Here is a 19,857-nt window from a genome sequence, read left to right on the forward strand (position 1 = left end):
AATAAGAGGAAACAGGGCTCCATTTTTCCAGCCCAGTGTGTTTCTGGAATTTGGAAAGCATCTTGGAAAGGCTTTGTGTTTTGTTTTTGGCTCAAGCACATTGTGCTTTTAAAAGATAAAGTTTGACCCTTGATAATGTGGGCTGTTCACCATCCTGGAGGAGAACCAGCTGCTGGGGGTGGGGGTGGGGGTGGAGGTGGGGGCAAGGAGATGGCAGGGACAGGGCTGGACCTTGAATACCAGCCCACCAAGGTCACAGGCCCTTGGGAAACCAGGCTGATGGTTCCCAAGACCCTGCTCTGGGTTTGGTCCCAGCTGCTGTGCCCGGAAGGGATGCTGTCTCCATAGGCCCAGGGCAGAGCCCCAGACCCTTCTTCCTAGTACCTTGATTTCTCCGCCCCTTTTCCTGTTTAAACACCTTCTCGGAAACTGTGGGTGCTTTCCGTGTCTTGGAGAATTGTGATTTTGGTGATGAAATTTAGACTTTTGGGTAAAGAATAACCACCAGAACATGATACCTTATAACAAATAAACATCGTGTTTGCTGGTAGTGGCGTCAGTGCTAAAGGTTTGGGCGGGGAAAGCTGGGTGACCTGCCCCCTGCTAGCTGCAGTTCCCCCTTCCTGCGCCCAGAGCCCATTTGAAGGCCACGGGTGGCTCCACCGGGAAGACATCCTGTTACCATTTGGGGTCAGTGTGTTTTAGGTCTCTGTCCCTAGATGTCTATGGCCATGAAGCTACTTCGGGGGGCCTGGTCGTCAGTGTTGTGGGTGGTGGCTTATGACAGACAGTGGGGTCCAGCGTCATCGGCCCCTGGCATGTGGTGGCTGCACGCTGTGGCTTCCGCGAATGAGTCCTGCAGGGGGAGTCCTTTCAGGAGTGAATGGGCCCTAAGTAGGGAGGCCGGGAAAGTGCCGGGGGCGAATTCCTGCAAGAATGGGCTCTGTAGGGTTTATTTGCCTTCTTGCCAGCTTTTTCCCTAGTGCCACTCCCTCCTGATGGGTACTAAGGAGTGGACCTTTGGTCATCTCAAGCCACGGAGGGGGTATCAGCAGTGTGGCCAGCGCTGTACGGGCCCTGGGATGGTGGCCTGAACAAGCCTGACGAGGTTCTGCCTGCAATGAGTGGGCCACACAACCAGAGGGCAGTGGGCAACCAGGGGGGCTAGGCTGGGAGGGGCATGGTGGTCCCAGACTGGGCACTGGGGACCCACCCATACACACTGACGGCAGGGAAGGCCTCTTGAAGGAGGTGGGCTGTGGGCTTGTCCTCGCTTGGAGGCTGCCCTGCCCTCTGCCTCGTCCCTCCAGCTTCATCCTTCTCATCCCTGTCGGGACCTGAGATCACCTGGAAGCTTTGGAAAAAGCTCTAAACCCAGCCCCACCCTCTAGAGTTCTGAGTCAGTGGTCTTGGGTGGGACCTGCCTTATGTAGTTTTAAAAACTCCCAGATGATTCTAATGGGCAACCAGGTAGGGAACCACTGCCTACCCAGCCCAGCAGCCCTCAGCTGAGGCCACTTGCCCTTTTAGTGCCCACGACTCTGAAGACACAGGCCCTGAGAGTCAGGCAGGTCCTAGCTGCCCTGCCCCACAGCCTGGGGGCAAGGGCAGCGAGCGGCTTGCTGGGAGGCCTGGCTCCCCAAACATGTGCCTGACGTGACAGGTACGCCTCTCCTGCAGGGCCGGATGCCAGGCGACCCGGAGCTGCTCACCAAGGAGTGTCATTGGCAGGACTCCAACGTGGCCACGTTTCCTGTCAACAGGAGGGTCTCTGGGGCTGGGTCATTTCCTCTGAGAGGCTCTCCTGGAACACCAGTAAGTGGAACCAGCTTGCAGGGCAGGTGCCTGTGAGCAGGTGAGAGTGGGCAGATTGGAGGTGAGCGAGAGCTGGCTGCCGGGGCCCCGCCCACCTCAGGCCCCTCCTGCCCATAAATCCCGGAAGCTGGTCTGTCCGCCCCTTGAGAAGGAGCTCCAGGAGCAACAGAATCTTCCTGCCCAGGTCAGTGTGCAGCTGGAAGGAGAGAGTGGCTGTTGCCTAGGAAACATGGTTTGAGGGCCTGACTCAGGCCTGTGGCCCTCTTGGGTTCCATGCCTGGGTGGGGGTGTGAACCCCAGAAACTGGTCCGAGTCAAGGGGGGTGGAGTGGGGAGGGTCATATGTGCCTTTTTATAGGCTTCTGGGACTTGGCATTGCTCAGTATTCTGCGTGGGGTCCCTTGACCTGCAGAGGCTGGGGTGAGGGTAGGGGGATGTGTTCTGTGGATTGGCCGGGACAGGAGGGAGAGAGGGAACTAGGGGTGTTAGGGGTACAGGTGGGTGCTTACGGGCTAATAGAAGAAATCCTGGAGGAGTTTCCAGGAATCATCTTGTGGAAGCGTCATTGGGCTTTTGTGGAAGGCCCTGGGGGGAGGGGAGGTCAGGGGTGCTGTTGCCCCTAGGTAGGTGGAAGTGAACACATGGTAACAGTAACAGTGTGACACCTGGACCCAGGAAAGCCTCTCCTTTAGCCAGGCCAGGTGGATGGGTGCCCCATGGCCGTCTGTGCAGAATGCTATCTAGCTGCTGCCTCTTAATTACGAAAGGGTTTGAGATCCTAAAAACCATAAAGAAGATACTGGGATGGGATGAGCCCTTTGGGGGTTAATGCCACAGGGGGCAGGGGTAGCTGACTGGCAGGCTGGGCTGAGATGCCTCAGCTGGTGATGGTGGGGGAAGGGGGCTGTGCCTGGCTTGGAGTCCAGGTTGGGGAAGGGAATGTAGGAATGTACGCAGGCTTCCACTGGAGGAATTCCCACTCTGTCCTGTTGGCTGACCCCCTTCCTTGGGCACCTGCAAAGGTGGCACATGGGGGTGCTAGGTGCTTTGCCTTCATTCATCTGCCGGGTTCTCCTCTCTGTGGAGCTGTGCGGCTGTGGCAGGTGGCATCGTTCCCAGCCAAGTCCTTTTGGATCTTTCTTCTCCTGTGCGAGCTTTCCTGGGCCCCTTTCATTGAGGAGTCTCCAGCAGGGATGGGACCGGTGGGATTCCCCAGCCCCTGCCTGGGGATACCTGGACCGACCCTGAGCTCAGAACTAGAGTCATGCTGTGCCACCCCCTCTGCCCCCCTGGGTGAATGGGGTGGCAGGAAATGGGGTCTTGAATTCTGCACAGCGTCCATCTTGAAGCCCAATCCACTTCTGCCAAATCCCTCCTGTCCCGTGGCCTCTGCTGAGTAGGTCACATGTGGGTGCACTTGACTTGGTTTGAATCTCTGCTTTCGTTGCTGTGGACTCGGGCACAACACTCAGCCTCAGTCTCCCCACCCATGAGTTGGGAGTAACAACACGTCCCCGACAGTGGCTGTTGGAATGAAAATAGGTGATGGTTTTAGAAGTTTGGTCATCGGGGCGGCCTCAGTCTCTGCACGCACAGCGAGTAGAAAATGACTGGAGCTCCAGGTAGGGGCTTTAGAATGCTGGCATTTGTGCCTTCTGAGCGTGCACGCTAAATATCTGACGTGCTCTCTTGTTTCTTGTTTCTTGCTCATCATCTTACCTGTGAAGTCCTGAATGCCTTTACATGTCTCTTTCTGGAACCAAACTTTGTTGCCTGTGGAAAAAAAAGGAAAGCCTTTGCATCTTGGGGCCCCAGCTGGTGGGCAGGTGAGCAGGCTCTGGAGGCGCCTGGGCTGCCGTGGCCGGTGTCTCCTCCCCAGGTGCTGACTTCCCAGAAGCTGCACTTGATGCTGAGGGCCATCCTGAGAGGGATGAAGAGAGGCTGCCCTGGGCAGGACGTGGCCCCACAGACCTGTGTGTCATCTTTTGAGCACCGACCTGCCTGTACACCTATTTTTCCCACACCAGACAGCTGGTGTCAGTGTACCTGGCAGGATCCAGGGGTCCAGAGCTCTGCTTGCTGCTTCACGCACAGTCCAAGAAGCTTGATATGGGAAGCAAGCTCAGGGCCACGTTCAGATCCATGGGCCCTGGTGGACCCTTTGAACTGAGTCATCCATGCTGATTTTTCTCTTGTGGTATCTGTCACTTGCTGAAGAGTTTGTTTTCTGGGGCTGTCATTCAGAGCATGATTTTGCACCACACCATTAAAATTTTCAGAGTGTTGTTTGCTGATTTGTGTTTATTGAAACTAAATCCATGAGGGTGATGTGAAAACAGCGCTCAACTGTTTACCAAATCGGATTCTTGTTTCTGATATTTTTGTGTATCATCTGTTCTCACTTGAACGGTGTGGAATTTGTTATGCAGATGAAAACCCGTATTTCAGTGAAGTTTTTTTTTTTTAATTCAAATGAGTTTATAAGAATGTTATAGTCAAGGTACTTGATTTGCCATTTGAAGCAGAATCTGGATGGAGTGTGGCTTGGGCTTTCAGAATTTTCGGACGGGCTGGGATCCAGGTGCTGAGTCAAGCTGGTTGGAAACCCCCCTCTTCCAATTCAGCCCCTCACCAGCTGGCCAGCCTCTGGCAAGTCACCCAACCCTGGGCTGTGGCCCCCCATCTGTGAAATGGCATTTCTTGTGTTTCTTACAAGGTTATTGGAAGACTTCAACAAAAGCACCATTATTTCATTGGTTTTAAACATTTTAACATCTCCGGGATTGAGTTGTGTCATAAAATTGATCACATGTTATAGTCAAATCGACAGTATTTTTTTTCTTTTGTTTCTTCGTGGCTTATAAAATAATGCTGGGCCTAAAATTTGATGGCATCTTAAACTTACCTGATGGACATGAGAGCGTTTTGCAAACTTTAAAGTTACAGAGTCGGGCATCCCAAGTAAAAGGGCAGTTGCTCAACTTTTTAAGTAGATCAGAGGCGACAAGTCCAGTTATGGCCAGACTGTGGCTCTGATGCCGCAGCTGCACGTCGAGCATCGTTGGTATCCGACACGGGTCAGTGGTCAGGTAACCTTGGATTCTTGTGTTCAGAGAGACCCTGACGCCTGTGGCTTCCAAAAGAAGCCTCTCCTGTGTTGGAGTCAGAGGTGAGTGGGTGCAGACGGTCCTTCACTGGAGGGGACTTACGGCTGGAGGGCTGCCCAGCCACCCCCCGGCTTCTACCAGAGGCCCCGGGAGTTCTTCCTGGTGGAACCCCGGTGGGAATAGGTGTCACTGCCTGGCAGAAGTAATGTACTTCTCTCAGTGTGCCTTCCCTGGACTGTCACCTGGATGCAGAAAGTCCAGTAGCGGATGCCGAGGCTGCCCAGCACCTGAATCACCCTGTGAAGAGTGTGCCCACCCGTCAGGAACACTCCCCTCCTTGTGATCCAGAAATGAGCTTGTATTGTGTTCAGCTGATACTCAACTGGGGGTCTGTCTGTTAACTAATACAGGGGTTTGGGTAGTTAATCAACGTGATGGTGACTAAACCAACCCCCTGCCTCCTCTTCAGTGAGAAGGCGGCCCCTTCTCCCACCGCCAGCCCCGGCCTCGTGGCTTTTGCTTCTCCACCCACACGTGCCCCTTTATTCACCGAGCCCTGGAGATCCCGTCTCCCTCCCCCCTCTTGCTTTTTTTTGGAGTGGGGGTGTGAGGGGCTTGCCTTGCTCCTGCCAGGCTGTGAGCTCCCTGAGGGTGGATATCCCTTCAAGAAAGACCTCCCTGCCTCACACCTGCCAACGGACATCCACCTACACGCTTGGGGTACAGCTAGGTGGCCCTGAAAGTCTGATTGTCAATCTTTGGAGATGTTCAGAGGCAAGACTCGGGTGGTAAACCTGTGGCCGTGACCTGGCATGGTGTGGCAGCCGTGAAGTGTGCCTGCCTGATCTCCTGCTTCTGGGAATGTAATGGACAGGTGGCCCCAACTGCCGCATTCCGCATCTGGAATCCAGCACCAGTCACAGAACCTGCGCTCCCCCGGCCTGCACCCCGCCAGGGCCTGTGTCTGGCAGAGGTGCTGGTCTGTTCCTGGGAGATTTGGGACTTGTCACAGCCTGCTGGCTTGGCCCAAGGATCCCCCCTCCGGCCTTGAACTGCACTGCACAGCTGGCGAAGATTTCTCCTGCCCGGCCCCCCTCCTTCCCTGTCTCCTGTGCAGAAGTCAGACCCGCATCTCCCCCCGGGCTCCCTCTTCATGTTCCCCAAGAAGTCTCTTGCACAGCTAATGTTGTCTTGGCATCCTTTTTGGAACACCCAAATGCACACACATTGAATTTAAAATAAAGTAGGTCAGAGGGACGGTGCCCAGGAATTTCCTCCAGTTTGGGCAGCAAGCTGTATTTCCTGTCCCAGGTTGCGATCTGCCTGCCTCTAAAATGCCAGGGCTGTGGTTGTGTCGGGGCTGTGGTTCTGTTGCTCGTGCCTTACATACAGCGAGTCTTAAGTGCTTGTACCGGAACTCCTGTCCGTCTGGGCGAAGCATCAGGAGTGGAAGCGGTGGTGACCTTTCTGAGCAAGCGTGCACGCTCTGTGTTTTCACTGAGAAGTTGCATGTATTTTCTGTACTTAATACTTTTTTAAAAGCCTCTTGGGTGATACGAGAGTCCTGGTAAGTGCGGCCCACGTGCGACCTGCTCTGGGAATGCAGCTTCATGTGGAGAAGCCTGACTTTTATAGGACACAGCTTTGAACACGCTGGCTGTGTTCAGGTCACGTGGCATCAGGCAGTGTATTTCCAAGGTGCCTGTGGTAATCGGTTTGCTCTTTTGGAGCTGTTTGTGGCTGCCCTGCCCCTGACGCTCCTTGAAGAGGGAGGGTCCTCGGGATCCCTGTGGGCTGCTCCGGGGTTCCCTTCAGCTGCCTCCAAGCCCTGGAACCTGCACGATGCAGATGGAACTGCCTTGGGATTTTGTTCCGACACTGGCCCTCTTCCTGTGCGGGGACTTCCTGTGTTGTCAGCCTGCAGTAACACAGACCGCAACAAGGCCTGGGCTCCTGGAACTCATGAATCTCTGCAGGGAGACAGGGGGCCTGACTTGGATGCATGCTGTGCCCACACTTGGCTTTGCAGTGGTTATTCTGCCTGGCCTGTGGGATTTCAGCCCTTGGGGAAATGGCACCTACCTCCCAGGTGTTTCTGTGGTCCTCATTCCAGAGACGGAACTTCTATGGATTGACTTGAGTAGAGGGTTCCCCAAGTGGACATGATTCTACAGTAAACACACAAACGCCACCCCCAGGTTGGACAGTTCACAGTTCACGCTGTGCTCTGTCCATCTCCCCGCCCCCTGCTGCCCCATCTGTCACTTGTCTGCATTTCAGGCCTCGCTCAGCTCCAGCCCTGAGTCCCCGAGTCCTTCCGCATGCATCTCATTGCCTGAAGGTGACTTGTTTGTGGTTCCTTTTGCTTTGTTTTCCTTTGAGCTAAAACTTAGGGTAGGTGTTTGGGGAGTGGGAGTGGGGTCATGAGGTAAAATAAATGCATAGACCCTAAGTGTGCCAATCGATGTGTTTTAGCAAATACACACACAACGGTGGACCCAAAACCCCTATCGAGATACAGGATATACTATAGCTCCAGAAAGTTCCAGAAAGTCCCCTCATGGCCCTTTACAGGGAGTACCAACTCCTATCTCCCTGCTCACCTTTCTCCCCCAACCCAATGTGATTAATTTTGTGTGTTCTGGAATTTAATATAATACTATGTAATATACAGAGGGTGCCAAAAAAAGTATACACATTTTAGGAAAGGAAAAACTGTACTAAAATTGTAATAATATATACTGATAACAAAAGATACATACAAGTCATGTGTATACATTTTTTGGCACCTATATACCCGTAGGTTAAATATACGTGTATATGTATGTACAGTATTACGTAGGTGTGTATTATACCCTCTGTGCCTTTTTTTTGCAAAAGCTTTTTTTATTCCTCATGTTTTTGTGATTTTTGAATGTTTCAGCCTGGCTTGATTGCTTGTTCCTTTTTTGCTCCGTGTGTAGTATTTCATTGTGGGAACGGGGTACCATGCTGTGTTTATCCACTCACCTGTTGATGGAAACTTGGGCTGTTTCTAGCTGTTGGCTATTCTGAATAAAGCTACTGTGGACCATTCTTGTACATGTCTTTTTATGGGCATATGTTTTCATTTCTCTTGGATAAATTCCTAGACATGGAATTGCTGAGTCATAGAATTAGGTGTATGTTTAGCTTTATAAAGCAGCTATAAAATTTTACACGGCTACCAATCACATATGGAAGATGGAGCTAGTAGTTTTAAACCATTTAACAGAATGCTGGCCTTGGTGACACAGTGGGGTGGGAGGGCACGGGTGTGGGGAACCCCCTCTCCTTTGGTCCCTCCACCAGCAAGGAGATGCAGAGTCTGGACCATTTGCCTTGCCAGGCTAGGGTGGGCTGTGGGGTTCACCCGCTCTGGAAAAAAGTAGCCGTGCCATTTTATTTAGACAGGGCTTGCCTGCTTCTCTTGGCTTTCCCTGGATGTTCACAACAATTACTGATTTTTCCTGGGCCATGCCTCACCCTTCCCCTGCTGCCTCCCTCCCCAAATACTATGTTCTCCAGTAGTCAGGGCCTTTGGTTCCTGGTTCTTTTGAACATCTGTGCCCACCTTTTTGCATTCACGACTGACAGAAGGTGAGTTTTGGAGTCCACTGGTAACCACGGAGTAGCACAGACCTTTCTAGTTTGTCGCAGTGTGAGGACGCTGGCTAAACGTGTGTTCCAGGTGGCTCTGTGCATATCAGCAACCCTGGGTCTGGGCCGTCCTGGAACCCAGCGATCCGGGTATACTTGTCTCGCAGGCCTTGGAAGGCTGCTGGCGGCTACTCCAGGTCTCTTCAGGGCAGTGCTTTTGGAGACATGGTTTGTAGGGCTACTGATGTGTCCTTGAGTGGATTCCATTTTACTTATTTCTATCCTACATCTTTCAAGAAGGTACTTTGAGGACTCAGAAAAAGGGGATGTTGTAAGAGGGGAAGAGATTGGGGAAGTCCAGAGGTGATAAAAAAAAATGCACCCACAAAGTTCAGGACAGTGGCTGTGAACAGGGACCCCTTATGTTGGCGTCTCTCTCCCCACCCCCCTCAGTTTAGGGAGACAGTGTGTATCCTTGGGATGATAATAAAGAGAAAGGCTTCATTAAGGAGCCGTGTCCTGGGATGGAGAGAGACTTCTGCCACCAAGTGAGGGCCAGTAACACGTCAGGCCTGGGTTCCCACGGCTGCGGCTTGTGCCCACGTCCGCTGGGAAAAGTCAGAAGCACAATGTTGAGGGACAATGTAGGGTAATCTGTTCTGTGACAGTCCTGCTTAGGTGTATCATTTGATTTGGGATGGATTTAAAATACTCCGGGGACTATTTTATTATTTTATTATATTATTATTTATTATATTATATAATTATATTAATACATATTAATATATAAATACATATAATATGTATAATATAATTATATTATATATTATTATTATTATTATATTATTGTTAGTATCAATTGGGGCAATTGATACTGACCAATTGAACTGAACAGGCTCATTCTCTCTTCCAAAAATAATTATTTATCTCAGCCAAGGTTTTGATGGGTGTTTAGAGACGATGGTTGGAGTTTTACTTCCTCCCCAAGAAGTGACATGCCAGGGGTAGTGTCAGGATTGCTTGCCGACCTCTCAGGTGTGCTGCTGGACAAAGCAGGGACAGGCCTGGTTGGTCTCAGTAACAGGAACTTAAAGTCAGGGCAGCGTCTGGTTTGTTTTGGTTGGAGGCAGGCACTCCAAGGGGTAAGGCGGTGATGCCGGTGGTTGTGGGTGAGCTGAGTTTGAGGGGGGAGTTGGAACCTGCCGGCAGAGAGGAAGTGTCTGGACGGCAAGGGGTGAGGTTTGTCCTGAGCCGCTGTGGGGACATCGGAATGGGCGTTCAGGCAGAGCTGCAGTATCTCCTTCCACGTCTGCTTCTCGAGCATGTGGCGTTCTGCTCTGTGCCTTGTTGGGACCTCTTGAAGATAAGGTTACCTCTCGTTTATCTTTAGATCTGCCTCTCCTGATACGACCTGGCTCTCGGGGCAGCATCTGAATGGATTCGGCACAGTGGTCTGCTTGCATGTGTGTGTGTGCACGCGATTGTGCACAAGTGTGTCTGCCCAGCTGGGAAGATAGATGGCAGCTGAGAATAGGCCGTTGGCCTTGACTGTTAGGAGTCCCCATGGGCTCTTGGATGTGTGGATGGATATGTATGGAAATACGTGTGTATATGGGTGTGTATACATGAGGAGGGGTGGAGAGAGACTGAAAGCTTGATAGCGAGCTGCAAAGCAACATTGGAGCCCCAGACAGCTGATCGTGGGAAACCTGGCCAGTCACCAGTGCGCCCCTACAAGGCTCCCTGGCCCGAGGCTCCCGTCTTGGGGGGCGTGTGCAGGGAGCGGGCGGAAGGGCCCGTGTGGCCCAGAAGGAGCCAGCACGTCTCACTGATTGATGCGCAGGGTCCTGCTCTGCACTGTGATTCGTCCGCGCTTTCTGGCTTCATGGTTGGCTTGTGATGCTGTAGCAGGTCAGTGTGAGGGGTCTGGCTTCACGGGTGGTGTTTACTGGCCCTGCCCATCCACGTGCTGGGAGGGCGGTCTGCCACCCAAGGAAGGGGATTTACCTAACTCAAAGCAAAGGAGTCCCCTTTATATCTATCTCTTCTTTTCCACATTCTTGATTTCTTTCAAGCTCTAGTGACTTTTGAGCATTGGCTTTGTTAAGTTTCACAACTGCCTATTTTAAATGGCATTAGAACTTGAGTTAGAAAATTAGGGTGTCTTGGGGTGGCACTCCTCTCCCGTACCTGAATGAAGTTGGTTCCGAGAGGCAAAGTGACTTTCTTCAGGTTTCACTGTTGGATTCGGCGGGCAGGTGTGTGCTGCTGAGGTTCGTGAACTCTGGCCGGCTCTGGGCTCTGGTTGTGAAGTACATCCCACCCACCCTGGCCCTCTGCCAGGCTGCCTGCCCGCTGCAGTCTGTCTACAAGGTTCCCTGGAGTTGGGCGGGCACAGTCCTGGCCCCTCCCTTACCTGCTCCCTCATCCCCAAAGGCAGCTCCCTCCCTTCTCCAGGAAGAAGGTTCCTCTTGCAGTGTTGGGCTGGGATGCGTCTTCTGTTTGGTCTCAAACCCTCTGCTGTGATGCTTCTTCAGATGGCCTTAGGAGCCTCCTCCAACATTGTGTGTGTGTGTGTGTGTGGGGGGGGGGGTTGGCTTGCCCACACTCTATAAAATTTGGGCAAAATACCAAGAGATTGGCAGTGAAAGCCGCCACCACCCCCACCACACACGGGCGCACGCCCCCCGGGGCTTATGACAAACTCTGGGAGCTCTTTGCTCCTTTTGCTGTCATCTCTGCTGGCTCCAAGATTATTTGGGTGTTGGTCCCCAGCACCACGGGTCAGCAGTTAGGGAGCGTTTGCCTCCCCTTTGGACCCTGGGTGTGCGGCGTGCTTGTTACCCACGCTTAACTGGGCTGCTTTCTTGCCGGGCACGTGCTGTCTGCCCAGAGCTGGGGAGGAAGGCCAGTGGGGATGCTGCTCATGTTTGCTTTTTATAAAACTGACACTTGGTACCTTCTTGTTAAAGTAATGTCAACAGGGACCATACTGTACTCTTCAGAGTTCCCCAAACAGTTGATGTTGACAGGGTTGCATTCCTTAAGTTGAAAAGAAGAGGAAGGCTGGCGTATAAGGCTTATCTGTATCTCTAAGCATTTCAGAAGAAAGATATATCTGTGCGCAGTGTTTAAATATAGCACGGTGTTTGCTACTGAGTTGGAGAATAAGCAATTGAATATGTAGGTCACTGACTTAGGGGAAGGAGCTCGGAGTTTTCCTTGCATCTGATTAACACCAGCTTACGATTGGGCCGTTGATGCTGGGCCAAAATTGGGTTACACAGAGTTCAGCAGGATATCTGGGAGGGAAACTAGGAATCCTGAGAGGATGCCTTTGCCCCCTTAAGGCACTGGAGGTGTGACTTGGTGTTGGGCCTGTGGTTTGCAGCCAGCCCCGGGCACTAACCACTCGGGGTGTATGGAGAGAGACAGGGCTGGGCGCTGTGCTCCTGAGCACATCCACCAGAGGAAGGGAAGAGGGCTGCACTTAATCAGCATCAATGCCAGCGGTGGATTTCAATCCGTGCCTGCTTCAGAACACGCTGTTTGGAATTGCATATTTAAAAGAAAACTGCCATCCCTCCCCTTTTGAAGGTATGTGACATTTAAAAGATCTGTCGCAGGAGCTAGGTTTGACAGCTTCGAATTATATTTGAAAGAGTTTTTCTCTTAAGAAAGAAAATGATTACTTCTATTTTAAATGTCATTGCAAAGACATAAACATGTTTAATCAAATTATATATTTAATTTATGTAGAACGTAATTTTTATTCCCATGGAAGAGTCACTGGTTATTTCTTAAGCAGCCTTGAAGCTGGGCAATGTTGGTGATTTTAAAGCGGTTCAGCTTTTTGAGTAAACAGCTATTTAAGGATTTATAGAATCTGAAAAAATAGTATTATTAGGGAAATATGTTTTCATCTGTACACTTGTACCTAATGGCACCTTTTGGGGAGAGGGAGGTACTTTCATTATTGTCACTGTGAGACATTAAGGATAAACTCCTGTTGAACGAATTGAAAAAAGTGTAACCCTGAAGACAATAAAGGCAGGAACAGCAAAGATGCTTCTGTAATTTTCTTGTGGATTCTTTAAATCAGCAGGGAGTTACCAGGAGAGCTGGGAATGAGCTAGCGTGCTGACTTGCCTTAAAAGGGAGGCAACAGGGGGTCTCGGAGGACAGATACAGAATGCCACAGAAAACCTTTAGGTTGATACAGTGTGATTAAGTTTTGTCACAAAAGGCTGATGTGGAGTTCCAGGGCAGCGGTAAGGTCCCCAGGCTGCTGTGGGTTAGCTCAGGCAGGAAGCTTGCCTGCCTGCTGATCTGCCAGGACACTCCAGCTCCAGAACTTTCTCTGAGGGAGCTGGGTGTTGGAAGGTGGCCAGCCTAGCGTACAACTGTGCGTGTCAGCCCGGGACAGACTTGGCCTACTCCAGCCTGCTGCCTGTAGTTTTGATTTAGCCAGGCTGGGTCAGGGAGTCCTGGAGTCCCCTGCCAGTGTGCCCATTTGCCCTGCACGGACCAGCGCCAGGGGCTGGTTTTCTCTGTCTTCTCCAGGTTGCTCTGTGAGGGAGGGAAGGCGCCCTCTGTCAGATGTGACCCTGGGGAGACTTAGGTGTCCGCCAGCAGCTGGGAGAGAGAAACCAGTCAGTTGTGCCCGTTCCCAGGAAAGAACTTACGTAGCAAGCATCTTTGCCAAGTCCAGTGCAGAAGGTCGGTTCAGGAGCTGTGAACTCTCTGGCTCTTGACAGATGGGATGGGCTCCTGGGCCTTGGGCAGCCAGAGGAAGCGGATCCCAGTTCAGTGCGTGAATCATCAGCAGGGTTGGCTCCTCATGACCCCTCCTTGTAAACACCAATCCAATTATCCAATAAAGAAAGGAATTGTCGTATTTATTGGTCAACACTAGCCAAACTAAACAACCCCGCACCCCCCACCCCCCAAAAAGGCAAACCTACCTGTTATTTTTGTAATTAAATTTGTTATTTTGAAGCAATCGTAGAATCACATGTAAGGGAAGTAATAAATACCCTTTACCTAGTCTCCCCAATGGTAACATTTTGTAAAATGACGGTAACATAAGGCAACCAGGAAGTTGACGTTGATACAATCCACAGATACTCAGATTTCCCCAGTGTTAACATGTATTCATTTGGGTGTGTATTTACTTCTGTGCAAGTGTATCCTGTGTAGGTTCTGGTATTTATGCACCATCAAGGTCAGTTCTATCACCCCAAGGACCCCCCACTAGTGTCTGTTTGTAGCCATAGCCACTTCAGGTGGCCAAGACGGTTCAAAGCCAGCATATATGGCTGTACATGGGGATGGCGGGCTTCCAAGACCCAGCTTGCTCAGAGAAAGTTCCAGTATTGGCGTGTCCTGCCCCCTTTTCAGTTCTTATCCCTGACAACCGCTAACTTTTCCCCATTGCTATAATTAAGACTGTTACATAAATGGAGTCAGATAGTATAGACCCTTTTGGGATTGAATTTTTTCACTCAGCACAGTTCCCTTTGGGATTCATTCAAGTTATTGCATGTATCACTAGTTTGTTCCTTTTTATTGGTAACAAATAACTCCATTCTAAAGATTGTGGACCCAGTTTTAGACCAGAACATTGGATAAGAGGAAGCCATCCTGGAGACCTGAGAGTTGCAAAACGACCCTTCCTTGCTTGATGTCAAAAGGAACTGGGCATCTCTGGCCTCCACTTAGCTTGCCCCATTTCTCAGCAGCGTCCGTGGAGCCATGTTTAGAGTATCTGGTGCCACGTTGGCTTGACTGGTTTGGGAAATCAGCAAAAGAGCCCCCTTCACCTTGTGAGTTTTGTTCCCCTGAGTTGTGTGTTTTTGCACAGTGCACATGGACTGAAATATGTGATGAGACAGAGCTTGAGAGAAAGGGTTATTGAATGTCGACGTTTATTAGCAGTCATGCTATGATAATAACACATGGGGTGCTGGTCTGATTCACAAAGGAATAAAGGCTGTGTCAGCATGACTTCTTTCAGAGGAAGCCCTGGCCACTTAGGTGGCTTTGGCCTGCTTTCGTGAGAACTATAAAATTTCAAGTCTCAAGAACTGAATTTCCGATGAAAGCTTGGAGCTGTTTTTCCTTCAGGAAGCACATGTGCGCTGTGTTTTGAACATACATACGTGTGTATTTACCCATTTGTCATAAGAGTGAGGGCAGCATTGAGGAGTTATTAGTGCCCCATGGACATTAGTGCTGAACGCTTGTCTATACTTTGAAAATTAACGAAATGCCGCTGAGTACTCAGTGTGTGTGGAAGTTGGTTCAGGATTCCAGTGTTACTGGTGCCTGTGAATCAACAGACAGTCTTTGCATTCTCTGGAGGGGCCCTGGGCTCTTCTTCCTGGATCCACACTGTTGAGCCAGCCTCGCTGCTGGTCTTCTGGGACCTGGGAGGCACCTGGACTGAAAATGGACCCCCGGTGCATGGGTGGTTCCCACAGCTGGGTGGGCCACCGGCTGAGCTGGCATTTGGCTTTTCTCTCCGTGTCCTGGATTCCTCTGCGAGGGAGGGTGCAGCGTTTGTGTCCGGGACCATTATAACTGGGTGGTCTAAACTCTGGTCAGATGAGAAGGGTTTGTCCTGCTGTGGGTCTTGGGCTATTGGGGTGTTCACACCACTATGGAGTGTTTCTGACAGCGTGTTGGGGTGGGGAGTGGAAAGGACCGAGTCAGGACACAGGTTACCTTTGTCTCTGATGGGCTGGGTGACCTGCGCCTTGATTTCTGTTCCCGGATGAGATGCTCTAAGGTCTCATCTGGCTCTGGGATTTATTCTTAATGTTTGTTGCCCCTAGACAAAAAATGCATATGCCAAAAAAATGTATACGCATGACTTGTTCATCTTTTGTTACCGGTGTATATTGAGTGTTACAATGTTAATACAGCTTTTTCCTTTCTCACAATGTGTGTGCACCCATTGTATGTGTTGGACCCATGAACTGACCTACAGTGAGACCATGGATGTCACTCACGTTTGTATGTGCAGAGTTTCTTTGTGTGCCATTCTCTGTAACGTACCCAGCTCTGGACGTGGATTTTTAAGAACTAACGTCGTTTCTATGTTGCAGGTACAGCCATCGTTCCATTTGATGGCAGTGATGTACTGCGTTTTAAACATAAATCTCTCCCAAACCTTGAGATTTGGGTTCTTAATTTAGTTTGAAATAAAACGGAACCTAGTTTCCTTCAGGGCTTTTTATTCCCCAGGCCTTCGGTTCTTGAATTCACCTCGTCATGTTAGTAATGCGTTTGTGAAATGATAAGAGCGATTTGAGTGCATCTGGTGCGCCAGGCGGCATGGCATGTAACTCCCACTGCGGCCTCACCGAAGGTCACGTCCTGGGCTCATCGGGGAGGAAGAGGAACTGAGGGCCAGGGAACTTTTCTAGGGCCACTCACACCTCATTCTAGTGATCTTAACCATTAGTCGGTCTCCAAGTTCTCCAAGGTCAAAATCAGATCCTGCCCTGCTCACACAGCTGCTCCCTAAACCAATTACACACAGGCAAAGCAGTCAGTGCCTTGTCCGATGTACAAAGGGTTGAGGGTGAGGACACAGTGTGGGAGAGCAGGAGTCCAGGGGCTGTCTGGCTGCATGGATGTTACTCAGCTCCACTGCCCCCCCCCCCCACACCCCGCTCAATATTCTGCATGTAGCACACTGATCAGCACTGTTGATACCTCAAGCCAGTCACTCTTCTGATGAGTACTTATGCGTAATCTTTCAGAGCTGGTGGACTTGCCATTTGATCCTGAAGTCATACTGCCTTTTTCTTTTTTTTTTTAATGCTCCTCCCTGCTCATTCTGCAGTCTAGTCTGTGGCCAAGAAGTTGGCTGGGCCCTGGGGGGGGGGGTGTGTGTGTGCATTCTGAGCTCCCCACTGCATTGGTACCAGCCTCATTCTGCAGGTGGACTGGCCACTGGAATTCAGACTTACATGATGGAATCTCCCCAAGGGGGACACCCTTTGGTAGGGTGAACTTGGATGAGGATGGAGGGGGATACCTTACTTCCTTCAAAACCCACCTTGGGAGTGCAGCTACGACTTGGGGGCTGGCTGACATCCTAGGTGGAGCTGTTTTGCAGTGTTGCTCTTTGTGGCTGGGAACCCAGGCAGAGGCAATGTGGAGCCATCGCGATTTCTGCATTGCCAGCTTCAGCTCCCTCTCTGCTGACATAGGAACCCCCGGTGTTTTTACTGTGCATTTTCCAGATTGTTGGAAATCTGTGCGGAAAATGCTGAAATATTGGAAAGGATGAAGAATATTAGATAATGATTTCTGTGATCTGAAAGTCTTAATATTTCAAAAATCACCTTTACTTTTAGCATGGAGAAAGCACTTGTTCTAAGACTTTGGAGATCTTTCTGTCTCTCATGTACGTACGTATATACTAAAAAATGAAATTCACTGTTTAACGACTATTTTTAAATTTATATGAAATTTGGATTATTCTGTTTTGTATTTTTCTCAGTTAACCTATAAGTATTTTTCCTGTGTCATTAAGTGTTTTTGAATTTTTAAAAATAATCTGTTGGTGCAAGTATCATAATATGTGATATGGGTACAGCGTGATAGCTGGGCATCTCCGTGGTACGTCCAGGGAAGTAGGCGTCCAGCCATTCTCTTTTTATTTGGCATCTTAGATGGTTCTTAGTTTTTATATAAATACTGACCACTCTTGTTTCTCACTAGCGGTAGATGGGGTGGGGGTGGAATCTTCTGGAAAAGTTCCCCTCATGCTCCCCCCACAGTGGGAGGGGGCGTTTGTCTTGCTGATTCTTCAACATTCTGCTCTGTCATCAGTGGCGTTTATTTTAAAGATTGGCAGCATATATAGGTTTTACGGGGTCTGACCATTAAGTTCGCGAACTCATCCTAGAAAAAGTGCTCCATACCTCATTGCTGAATATCACTACAGTCACCTTCAAAGTACTCCCCTTGGGAAGCTATTCACTGATGCCAGTGCCCAGTCCACCCTTCAAAGCAATTTTGGAACTCTTTTTCTGGGATGGCCAGCAGGGCTGTCATCGTATGACCCTTGATGTCCTGAATGTCATCAAAATGTCTTCCTTTCAGTATTTCCTTTATCTTCCGGTAAAGAAAGAAGTCATTAGGGGCCAGATCAGGTGAGTAGGGAGGGTGTTCCGTACAGTTATTTGTTTACTGGCTAAAAACCCCCTCACAGACAGTGTCGTGTGAGCTGGTGCATTATTGTGATGCAAGAGCCATGAATTGTTGGCGAAAAGTTCAGGTCGTTTTCATCTTTTTCACGCAGCCTTTTCAGCATTTCCAAATAGTAAACTTGGTTAACTGTCCCGTTGGTACAAATTCAGAATGAATAATCTCCCTGATATCAAAAAAGGTGAGCAACGTCGTTGCAACAAGTTCCCGAACTTAATTGTCAGACCTCGTATGTCACTGATGAACCATCTGCTTCCCATGTGACCCGGGCCCCTTGTCGAATGAGGTGTTGATGGGGTGCCTGGCAGAAAGGCTCTTAGAGAACGCCTCTTCCTCTTCCATGCTCTGCCTGCTCTCTGCCAGGGAGGATACCCAGGCCAAAGAACTGTTTCCAGATGCCCTATTGGTTAGTGGTCACCATTAGCCGGGCTCTGTTCTCCATCTTTCCTTCCACCTCTTCTGGCAGGTTCTGGGCCACCTTGCAGACGTGTGTGCACCCCAGCTGGTAGTTTTCTTGTTCACTTGCTACTTGGAACCAGGAGTGGCCATTGGTGAGACACCTACAAGTGTCTGATTTGTGATGTGGGTTTACACCTGTTCCTTTCTTCTGTTTGAGGCCTGTACACAGAGCTGATGCCCAGTGGCCAGGCTTCCCTTTGAGCTGGGCTGATTTTAAGGGGGTCCTGGCCCCTGGCAGGACTCCCCCCACCCCTTTGGTCTTTTCAGAGTTAAGGCAGTTTCGTGGCTTGTCTGACTTTCCTACGGACACGTGGGGACACAGCCAGGCTTCTGTGAGCCGAGGGTCAGACGGCTCAGACCAGCTGCCTTCACTTCCACTGCCAGCTGGGCAGTTTGGGGTGTGGGAACACAGCTTGAATTCACAAAATGATGTCGTTGTGTGTGGGGCTTGCTGCTCATGGAACCTCTTTTTTTTTCAGAACTTGGCCTGTGTCAGGCCTGATGAGCAGCACCCGTGTATTGATGGGCTTTCCGTGTTTTTCCAGTTGTTTGCAAGCCCTCTCCCTCCCCCCACCCCGAGTCTGGCCTCCTCATGCCTTTGTTCATTTCTCCATCGCTGGAGCCAGCGAATGCTACCACGCTAAGCTACTCTGCTCACCTATCCTGTCTCAGACCCGTTGGCTCTGTAGGGCACAAAAGTAAAAAGCTGAAGGACGGAGTAGAGGAACGGACAAATTAATTGACTGCATCTGAGACAACACAGAAAATATTCTATTTTGTTTTCCTTAAAAAAGTGGCAGAATTCCAAGACTTTCCTTACGGTTTTCCACTGGCTGTCCTTATATTGAAAGACAAGACGTCTAAAATCTTGGCTGTTGGCTCTTTTCACATTCTTAAAACTTAAAACCAGCTGAACATAATTAATATTACAAAATTTCCATAAACATTCTCTCTACAAAGACTGTATGTACAGTTTCTGCCCGGAGGGCATTTTTCTTACTGATGTCGAAATTCTTGGACATCAGGGGGTTATAATGAAGTGTTGATTTGACCTTAAGTGTCTCAATGCCAACGTGGGCTGTATGGGACATGGAAAGAATTAGCTTTCAGGGTTGTTCTTTTTTCCCCCCTGAATAAAGGATAATTGTTTCCATGCTAATTAATATGGTTTATTTATTATTAGGCAATAGTAAGTGGAATTGAATCCTGGGCAGGAATAACCTGGCCACAGCAAGGTGAAGGCATCTCAGATCACACCGTATTAATTCTGTCCTAGCCAACGAGCAGGGGACGTTTTGCTCTTCAGCAGATGTTGTTTCCTTGGTTTTTCCCATGTGACAACCAAACCAGAACTCCACCCTGCTTTATGCCTGATGGACTAGACCTTTCTGGGGGCGAGTTAATAATTACAGGCTGGGCGGGCGCATAAATGGTGTGGGAGGGAGTGGGGGTACCATTCCAGGCAACTTGGGCTTGTGCTGTCACACTGTCAGCCTGATGTCCTGGCTGGAGGGCAGATCCCACGTGCGGCCCACTGTGCTGAGAGCTCTGGGGCTGGTGGGGAGAGGCCCCGTCCCAGCAGCTGCCAGCCCCTCCCACCCAGAGATGCCCCCAGCAGCCCCCCCCCCCCAAGC

The 19,857-nt window shown here is 50.2% G+C and overlaps 1 protein-coding gene across 7 annotated transcripts in view; it reads left to right on the forward strand.

Annotated features, from left to right (window-relative positions):
- The window catches only part of CTBP2 (C-terminal binding protein 2), a 155,177-nt gene that overhangs the window by 22,329 nt on the left and 112,991 nt on the right, over positions 1-19,857 (forward strand). The window contains exon 3 of one of the 7 annotated variants that reach the window (XM_074338824.1): positions 1,681-1,815. The exons of 5 other annotated variants lie outside the window; for them this stretch is intronic. The gene's annotated coding sequence lies outside the window, so the exon portion shown is untranslated. One more of the 7 variants, XM_019742178.2, reaches the window with a different exon arrangement.

This window comes from Rhinolophus sinicus, linkage group LG07 (genome assembly GCF_036562045.2).
Source record: "Rhinolophus sinicus isolate RSC01 linkage group LG07, ASM3656204v1, whole genome shotgun sequence".
Classification (NCBI taxonomy): domain Eukaryota; kingdom Metazoa; phylum Chordata; class Mammalia; order Chiroptera; family Rhinolophidae; genus Rhinolophus; species Rhinolophus sinicus.